Source organism: Cnephaeus nilssonii, assembly GCF_951640355.1.
Source record: "Cnephaeus nilssonii genome assembly, chromosome: 19".
Taxonomy (NCBI): Eukaryota; Metazoa; Chordata; class Mammalia; order Chiroptera; family Vespertilionidae; genus Cnephaeus; species Cnephaeus nilssonii.
Genome location: NC_137090.1, coordinates 47,502,554 through 47,510,203, shown reverse-complemented (window position 1 = coordinate 47,510,203; position 7,650 = coordinate 47,502,554). Strand labels below are relative to the sequence as shown.

General features: G+C 46.1%; 1 pseudogene across 1 annotated transcript; it reads right to left on the bottom strand.

The window, feature by feature from the left end:
- Positions 1–258: 258 nt before the first annotated feature.
- Positions 259–1,204, bottom strand: LOC307115758 (olfactory receptor 3A2-like; annotated as a pseudogene). Its single transcript has one exon. The product of its transcript is annotated as an olfactory receptor 3A2-like (transcript).
- Positions 1,205–7,650: the final 6,446 nt, after the last annotated feature.

Genomic DNA, 7,650 nt, shown 5'->3' with positions numbered 1-7,650 from the left:
CACTTCTCCCCAGAAAAAGGAGCACACAGTGACTAAAGTTGTAATTTGTCAAGGGAACTGACAGCATTAATTTACATACCCATTGTCTGAAACTGGGCAGAGGTTCATTGGGATGCAATAACTACTATCCCCTACCAAAATAATAAAATAAAATAATGCAAATCCTTATGCTCAGAGTGATAGAAGAAGTTACTGGCCCCAGAGGATTACTCCTTTAGTCCAAAAAGAGAATAGGAGGAAGTGAAACTGGAAACCTTATTAAGTCAGTGACCAGTTCCCTGTGATTACCCGCCAGAGGGCACCCTGCACATCAGGGTTTCTAAGGCTATAGATAATTGAATTCAGCATAGGGTTGAAGATGGTGTTAAAAATTCCAGCAGCTTTATCTTTGTCTGAAGCCTCCTCTGAACCCATATGCATGTAGTTGAAGATACCAGTTCCATAGAAGAGGCAAACCACAGTGAGATGGGAGCCACGTGTGAAGAAGGCTTTCTTCCTGCCCTCCACTGAGCGGATTTGTTGAACTGCAGCTGCCACGTGGATGTAGGAGGTAATGATGAGAACCACAGGTAGACCTGCCATTACAAAACTCATAGCAAAGAGCAGCCCCTCATTGAGTTGCGTACTAGAGCAAGAGAGCTGGAAGAGCTGTGGGAGGTCACAGTAGAAGTGATTCACCTCATTGGGACCACAGAAATTGAGTGTAGTTAGGGCAATAGTGTGGATCAGTGCATTGGTGAGGGCACAGGCCCAGGACACAGCCACCAATATCCACTGCACTGAATGGCTCATGCGTGTGCTGTAGGTTAGGGTTTGGAAGATGGCCAGAAATCGGTCATAGGCCATGGCTGTCAACAGGAAGAAGTCCACACCAGCCAACTGATGGAAGAAGAAAAGCTGTGTGAGGCATTCTCCATAGGAAACTGCACGCTTGTGGGACAAGAGGCGATCAAACATTGCGGGAACAGTTACGGTGATGCACCCAATGTCTAGCATGGATAAGTTCCCTGGGAAGAAGTACATGGGAGTTGGAGTTTGGGCTCCACCAAGATGGCAGCCAGGATGCTGAGGTTGCCCCAACTGTGACCAGGTAGGCAAAGAGGAAGAGCACAAAGACAAGAGGCCACAGCTCCGGTGTCTCCACCAAACCCAATAGAAGGAACTCAGTAATAGTTGTTCCATTGGCCCCAGATTTTGGCTGCATTAGTTCCTGCAGGAAAACATCCAAGGAGATAAAGAATCATTCCTCTCAATATATTTATTCAGAAAGAAGAAAAATTTTTTCTATATGCTTAGCCTTTTACTAAGTACCCACTCTTCAAGTAAGGACTTGCCTACTCCCAGAGACACACCACAGCTATTAACTCTCTTGTGACAATTACCTCAATGGCTTTCTTCATTCTCAGGTATATGTACAGGTGACATCATCATTCTGGACTTCTCTCCCTGTCTTAGCTGAAAGAATCTATTAGCAGAAATTATGAAGGGCAAAACCCTTGGGAAAAATAAATAAGTAGAAAGTGTATTTCTTATTTAAACATAGCAGAGTAAATCTGGAACTGTCTCTTCTTAAATCTCTTCCCACTACAAATAAAATAAGAATAAAAATATAGATTCTATTTTCAAAGAAACTAGCAAACATTCAAAACTCTTAGTGCACAAACTAGATCAGAGGACTTCAAGTATAGTGGAGTTTAAATAGCAGAGTGTCAGAAAGAGAAAAATCCATGACTATAGCAAAATCTAGACAAATATAATTCTCTTTAAAAAGGGGGCACTCACTAGGGGATAAAACCAAAAGCCCTTCTTTGCAATAATGCGAATAGGGTACATAGTATGGCATCATTACCTCTGTGATCCTGAGTTGGATTCAAGAAGCAGGGGAGAGTTAAATGACAAATCTCACAGGTAGGCTGTATTTGCAGGCTGTAGACAACACATAACGCTGGGATGAGATATATAGAAAACAGTTCTAGTTGCCTATCTACATTGATTACAGACAAGGAAATGTTAAAATAACTCACCCGTAATTTTGAATCATAAGGGTGCCTGAAGACGTAATAGTTATGCAAATGAATGCTCCCAATATCTGGTATTGATATATACAGCCCAAAGTGCAGGATTTCAAGCAGAAATAGAATAATAGCTAGTGGATTTTAGTGACTTTTATAATAGAGTTAATTTGAGAGAAAAGTAAGGCTATAAAAGACCTCAATATAATTGATTATTCAAGAGGTAGAACTGATATGCTCACCTTTTTCTTTTTTTCTCTTATACTCAACTTTTTCAAATGCCCACAAAACCATTCACCCTCCCAAAAGAGAATATGTAAACCAGAAATTCAGCAAATTCTTAAAGCATAAATAATTCAGACAATAATATTTAATCACAATCCAATTTAAAGGAAAACAATTTTTACCAATAAATCCCAATACTTTACAAAATCTTTAAGAAACAGTTGGACCAAAGAGGGAATCAAAACTAAAAATAAATAATGTCTGTGGGAGGGAAAGGGGAGATAATGAAATCAATACACACTAAAGGATTATCACTAAATCAACAGAAGAAAATGTATAACCCTAAGTAAATATATTAACAAAAAGAAAGTACATTGATTAAAAAATCAAATCAAGAAATTAGAAAAGAACTATAAAAAATGGGGAGAAGTTGGAAAAAGGGTGCATTTAGTTAAAAGAAGAATGAAGTTTAAGGATCAAATGTATAAGATGGTGACTATCCTACCTAATAATAGACAAATATGCAAATTGACCATACCTCCAACACACCCACAAGCCACGCCCACCATCCAATCAGAGCGAGCATGCAAATTAACCCAACCAAGATGGCTACAGCCACAGAGAGCAAGGTTTCCTAGGTAACAGAGGAAGCCAAGCTTTCCGCCTGCCCTTGCCAGGCCTAAGCCTCCACTCAAGCTACAAAGTTTCAATTATAGAAGGTAAACAAATTCAAACAGAAATGGCGGCAGAATGGAGCTTGAGAGAGCAAGCCAGGGTTGCTCCCAGCAACAGGGGAAGCAAAGCTTTCCGCACACCCTGGCCGGGCCCACCCGCTTAAGGCTACAAAGTTTCAATTATAACCCCAACAGAAATCGCTGCTGGCTGCGGAGGGAGCCCCAGGCTGGCTCCGCTTCAGGCTACAAAGTTTCAATTGTAGAAGGAAAAGAAATTCCAGATACCAGGGCCTCTGCTTGGGTTGCCAGGGGGTGTGGTCGGCTTGCAAACCACCACAGGCCCCTCGCTCAGGCCACCCCACACCCCAAGGGAACCACACCCTGATCAGGGACACCCTTCAGGGCAAACCAGCTGGCCCCCACCCCTGTACCAGGCCTCTATCCTATCTAATAAAAGAGTAATATGCAGATTGATGATCACTGCAACACACAATATAGCTGCCCCCATGTGGTCAAAGATCCTGCCCCCATGTGGACACAAGATGGCCACCACAAGATGGCCAGCAGGGGAGGGCAGTTGAGAAGGACCAGGCCTGCAAGGGAGGGCAGTTGAGAGGGACCAGGCCTGCAAGGGAGGGCAGTTGGAGGTGATCAACCCTGCTGGAGAGGGCAGTTAGGAGTGACCAGGCCGGCAGAGGAAGGTGGTTGGGGGCAAACAGGCTGGAAGTGGAGTGGTTAGGGGGTGATCAGGCTGGCGGGCAGAAGTGGTTAGGGGCAATCAGGAAGGCAGGCAGGCAAGCAGTTGGGAGCCAGCAGTCCTGGATTGTGAGAGGGATGTCCGACAGCCCTCGAGGGGTCCCAGATTGGAGATGGTACAGGCTGGGCTGAGGGACAACCCCCCTCTGTGCACGAATTTCGTGCACCGGGCTGGGCTGAGGGACAACCCCCCTCTGTGCACAAATTTCGTGCACTTTGCCTCTAATATGCTAAGTGTCCGACCGATCAGTCGACTGTTCAGTTAACTACTGGAACATTCGCTATGATGCACACTGACCACGAGGGGGCAGACGCTCCAACCAGTAGATTAGCTTGCTGCTGGGGTCTGGCTGATCAGGACTGGGCAAGATGGCCCCAATCATCCTCAATCACCGGCCAGGCCAAGGGACCCCACCCATCATGAATTCATGCACTGGGCCTCTAGTTGTTAATAGTACTGCATTTCATCATTGAAATTTGCTAAGAGAACTTAAATGTTCTCACCAAAAAAAAAAAAAAAAAATTAACTATGTGAGGTGATAGATGTGCTTCATTAATTTGATTGTAGGAATCCTTTCACAATGTAAATGTATGTAATCATTATATTGTACATTTCAAACACATTTCATTTTTATTTGTCAGTCATATTTCAAAAAAGCTGAGAAAAAATGAAAATAAAGTGAAATTTTATAAGCTTTCAAAAATGACAAGTCCAGGAATAGACCTAAGGTAATGTAGGAATTTAATACATGATGTAAGTGGAATCTTAAATGCATGGGAAAATGTACTATGCAATACGTACTATGAGTAGAAGCAATAACAGAGCTATCTTGGAAAAACATAAGTTGCATATGTACCTCATATATTTTGCAAAAGTAAAATTCTAAATGGATCAAATATTTAAATGCAAAATTAAAATTATTGGGGGGGAAATGTGGAATTTTAATAGTATAAGGGTGATGCAAAATATAGAAAAAACTTAAAAATAACCAAAATTGACTAATCTATACACATTTAAAACTTCCAGCAAATTAGCTAAGCTGAAACTACATTCCCAAATTCCATTCTCCATATGGTTCCAGGTTAGGGTTGGCCACAAGGGGAATTTGCATGGTAGTTGTAAGGCAGAATCAAAAAGGAAAAAGGGAAATTTGGCAATATTTTTCAAAATTACTGGTGTGTTTTTTCTTTCACCCAAAAATTCCACTTCTGAGAATTTATGGAAAAGATATATGGGCACAAAAGTGATATACTCATGAGGTTATTAGTTGCAGCACTGTTTGTAATAGCAAATAATTGAAAATAACATAACTTTTCTTTATCAGAGGACTGACTAAATTCATAATGGTATATCCTTATGAAGGAATACTATGCAGCTATAGAAAACAGCTTTCTCTGTGCTAATTTGAAAGATATCAAAGCTATATTATTAAATGTAAATACAACTTGTAGGATGAATACAGTAAGTTTTGGTTTACATTGAAAAGGAGAAAAAGAACACACACAGGAATACTAATATAATATAATATAATATAATATAATATAATATAATATAATATAGTATAATATAATATAATCCTACCTAATAAAAGCATAACATGCAAATTGACCGTAGTGATGGGGATGGTGCCTTCCCCTGACCAGCCTGGTTGCCTCCCACAAAGGGAGGCCAGACTGTGGCTTAGGCCCGCTTCCCGTGGGGATTGGGCCTAAGCCATCAGTAGGACATCCCCTGAGGGCTCTCAGGATGTGAGAGGGCGCAGTTTGGGCTGAGGGATCCCCCATCCCGAGTGCACGAATTTCATGCACCGGGCCCCTAGTGTAATATAATATAATATAATCTTACCTTACAATAGACAAATATGCAAATTGACCGCACATTCGCTATGTCCAAGCCACGCCCATCAACCAATCAGGATGAGTATGCAAATTACCCCAACAAAGATGGCGGCTAATTTGCATATCAAGACAGCGTAGAAAGAAGCCAAGAGATGCTGAAGGGAGCAAAGCTGTGGAGAAGCAAGCAAGCCCAGAGGAGGAGAAGGGAGGAGTGGAGGCGGGGCTGGGGGAGAAGGAAGGAGAGCGGGGCGGGCTGGCAGAGAAGGCGGGCCGGGGGACAAGGGAGGAGCGGAGGCGGGGCGGGCTGGCGGAGAAGGCGGGCTAGGGGACAAGGGAGGAGCGGAGGAGGAGCGGGCTGGCGGAGAAGGCGGTCCAGGGGACAAGGGAGGAGCGGAGGCGGGGCACGGTAGAGTGCAGCAGGAAACCCTATTGCAGGATTTTTCTTGCAACGGGAACGTTAGTATAATCTTACCTTATAATAGACAAATATGCAAATTGACCGCACCTTCTCTACGCCCAAGCCACGCCCACCAACCACGCCCACCAGGAAACCGTTGCAGGGACGTTGGGGTGTGGCGGAGCCCAAGGCCGGGAAAGCCTAGGGGTGGAGGCTTTCCCGGCCTTGGGCACCAGCAGGGAGCCTGCACGGATCGCAGGCAATGACCAGGGGGTCAGCTCCTACTATCCGTAGCAGGGACGCTGGGTGCGGCCTAGTCCAAGGCCGGGAAAGCCGCCCGAGGGTTTCCTGGCCTTGGGCACCAGCGGGCAGCTGCATTGATCGCAGGAAAGCACTGGGGGTCAGCTCCTGCTATCGGTAGCAGGGACGCTGGGTGCCGCCAAGCCCAAGGCCAGATAAGCCTCGGGCGGAGGCTTTCCTGGCCTTGAGCACCAGTGGGGAGCCTGCACGGATCGCAGGAAACCACTGGGGGTTGGCTCCTGCGATCCTTAGCAGGGATGTTGGTTGCGGCCGAGCCCAAGGCCACCGCCCGGGGCCAAGCCCCGACCCTGAAAAAGGCAGAAGGCGGTGGCCACAGCCAAGGCCTGGGTCCCCGGTGCCGGCAGAAAACTGGTGCAGGCAGCCAGGTGAATGAAGGTCTATTGCACAAATCTTCGTGCAAACGGGCTACTAGTATAATATAATCCTATCTAATAAAAGAGTAATATGCAGATTGACCATCACTCCAACACACAAGATGGCTGCCCCCATGTGGTCAAAGATCCTGCCCCCATGTGGACACAAGATGGCTGGCACAAGATGGCCAGCAGGGGAGGGGAGTTAGGAGGGACCAGGCCTGTAAGGGAGGGCAGTTGGGGGCAATCAAGCCTGCTGGAGAGGGCAGTTACGGGCGACCAGGCCAGCAGAGGAGGGAAGTTGGGGCTGACCAGGCCTGCAGGGGAGGGCAGTTAGCGGTGACCAGGTCTAAAGGGGAGGGCAGTTAGGGGCAAACACGCTGATAGGGGAGCAGTTAGGCATCAATCAGGCTGGCAGAGGAGTGGTTAGGGTGTGATCAGGCTGGCAGGCAGAAGCAGTTAGGGGCAATCAGGAAGGCAGGCAGGCGAGCAGTTGGGAGGCAGCAGTCCTGCATTGTGAGAGGGATTTCCGACTGCCCGTTTAGGCCCTATCCCATCGGACATCTGGTTGGACATCCCTCGAGGGGTCTCAGATTGGAGAGGGTGAAGGCTGGCCTAAGGGACCCCCCCATGCACGAATTTCGTGCACTAGGCCTCTAGTATAATATAATCCTCTCTAATAAAATGGTAATATGCAAAGTAACCATCAGTCCGCTACATAAGCCACGCCCACCAGCCAAGCCACACCCACCAGCCAATCAGGGCGAGTATGCAAATTAACCCCATCCAAGATGGCTACAGCCACAGAGAGCAAGGTTTCCCAGGTAACAGAGCAAGCCAAGCTTTCCATCGCTGTTTCAGGCCTAAGCCTCCACTCAAGCTACAAAGTTTCAATTATAGAAGGTAAACAAATTCAAACAAATGGCGCCAGAATGGAGTTTGAGAGAGCAGGCCAGGGTTGCTGGTGGCAAGAGGGGAAGCAAAGCTTTCCGCACACCCTGGCCGGGCTCACCAGCTTAAGGCTACAAAGTTTCAATTGTAGAAGGTGAATTAACTGCCACAGAAATGGCTGC